Below are 2,616 nucleotides of genomic sequence, written 5' to 3'. Positions count from 1 at the left end.
GTCTAGAGTAAGACTATCCTTTACTCTGCTACTGCGGCATGAGCCTTCTTGGGTCTCGATGGAATGTCCTAGATGTCCAGCAAGGTCTCCACACCCTGGCTCTTCACAACTCCCAGCTCTTTGTGGGCTTTAGGAATTGTTTGGCTTATACCTCCTTGGCCGATATTGTCTGCTTGACCTCAGAGAGAAGCACTCTGCACCTGCACAGGATGGCATTTATCTAGACTCAAGGGGACCCCTAAGCATATTTCTGAATCTCTTTCTGGGCTTACCTCCCTCTTCTGTGGTACTCTGCCCCGTAATTCAAGCGACGTAGGCCTCCCCAAATGCTTATCTATTTCCCTGATTCAGTGAAACTGCAAAGCTTTCCTTAGGTTCCCCCTCCCTGTCCCATGTTCCAGAGAATGCCTCCAAGTTGGAAGCTGAATTGACCATGGGCCTCGCCTCATTTGTTTACCTTCTCTTGTGAAGCATAATCCCATACCGTCCAATGTCTTTAAACAGATGTATCATGTATATTGTTCAGTTTTTCTAGTTGCTTATGGCCTGTGAGCAAGTCTATTATCAAATGCCAATAGACATTTTTAGCATTTCAGTATAGCAAAAAGTATACGGGATATTCCACATGCTCATTTATGCATTCACTTAACAAACAGCTATTAAATATCTAACAAATTCCTGGCAATGTGCTGCAAGAAAAAGCCAAATTGTACCCTGGGAAAAATCTAACACTTAGAATCAGAAGATCTTGGTTTTGATCTTGGTTCTCTATTCTTTTCACTCTGTGACCAGTCACTTAACCTCTCTGAGTCTTATTTCCTTACTGTTAGAACAGGATAATAATGTGCCTACTTTTCAGGATGATTGGTATGGTTACACACATTGTACACAAAACAACCAGCCAATTTCTGGCACATAGCTTGAGCCTGATTGATTGCAATTATTATTTTTATCAAACGTGCTATGAATAGAATTGAAGGGACAATAAATCAGCAGATTGGGGTAAAAAATGCCTCCATTGGAGGCTAGCAATAACCCTATGCCTGGATGTAAATGCCTAAACTGGGAGACATCCAAGAGAAAGAAAGAACAATGAAAACTGAGAGCTTAAAGAAATAAACTTTCCCTCTGGCTAAGTAAGGGAAAGCCTCACAGTATGCAGCCTGAGATTTCCAAAGTAAGTAGTACAGGCTCACCCAAGCACTGAAAGGCAGACCAGCAGCTACTGATAAAGCAAGGGGATTCCTTAAAGACAGAAGACTGAGCACCAGAACAACGGGACCCCAAGTCAAGAAAGTTATGGTAGCACATGAAGACGGAGAGTAAGATGGCCTTCGGTGTCAGTCTCCATAACTTGGGTGGAGAGCTACAGCCAAACGTGGGATTTCATGACAAGCAGAAAGCAGACTGTGCCAAGTTAATGAGCCAAACATGAAAATAACAGTGTTTCCAGTTAATTAACCATAGTAGTAAAACCCTTTGATTTGTGTGTGTGTTCTATTTTTCAGAAATACTTAGGAGAGCTGCAAGAAATGATTACGGGTGAAGGAAGAGGGATAAATGCTACATCATAAACAACCCATGGTATTTAACTAACTGGGGACTGAAATGAAAGAATGAATGATGTAGATGTGAAGCTTTCCATCAGGCCATTTCCCGATGCATGCCGAAATCTACTCTGTGCTTTCTGCTCCAACACAATTTTTTTTAAAAATTTCTTTTAACGTTTATTTATTTTTGAGAGAAAGAGAGCGAGACACAGAGCATGAGCAGCGGAGGGGCAGAGAGAGAGGGAGACACAGAATCAGAAGCAGACTCCAGGCTCTGAGCTGTCAGCACAGAGCCCAATGCAGGGCTCGAACCCACGGACTGTGAGATCATGACCTGAGCCAAAGTCGGCCTCTCAACCGAGCCACCCAGGTGCCCCTCCAACACAATTTTTGTAAGTCACCTTAACAGAAATGTGTTTAAATAAATTAACACTGTGTTAATTTCCTTGTGTTCTGATTTATCTCCTCTAATATAAAGAAGCATCTTGGATTCAGTCAATGATGACTTATTTTTCCTTAGATGCCATTAGCACCAAATGCTAACGTGTGGCCCATAGTAGGTGCCCCATTAAGTGTTTTATGCATAAAAGTCTGAATGAATTAATGAATGGAAAGAAAATCAACCACTGTGACCTAATTAGTAAGAAAAATATTATGAAGGGATGACTTTTCAAATGAAGCTGGCCACTGATCAATCAGAACTCTGACGCTTACTACAGATGGGACATATTTTTATGTAAAGCTTCTAGATGCATCATCACCCTCTCCTTCCCCTCACCCGATTTAGCCATAGAAAATACACACTCTCATGGTTATGTTGAGACAAACTCTCAGAGGCACTAACAGAAAGAAATAAACCAGAGCAATTTCTCGCAGGAGAACTTGATGAAATTTTGGAAATTTTGTCTCATATTCTCATTTTGGATGGTTTCTGCTTTAGTAAATTAAAATTCCTTAAAATACAAGGCAATACCAATCAATAAACTCAGGCAGAAATAAGACTTGTTAAGTGACATTATGCAAGGGAAACGGTTTATGAGATTTTGTCCCCCATCTCCATTAGAAT

This window comes from Neofelis nebulosa, chromosome 2 (assembly GCF_028018385.1).
Source record: "Neofelis nebulosa isolate mNeoNeb1 chromosome 2, mNeoNeb1.pri, whole genome shotgun sequence".
In the NCBI taxonomy this organism is placed as follows: Eukaryota; Metazoa; Chordata; class Mammalia; order Carnivora; family Felidae; genus Neofelis; species Neofelis nebulosa.
This window is presented reverse-complemented; position numbering follows the sequence as displayed.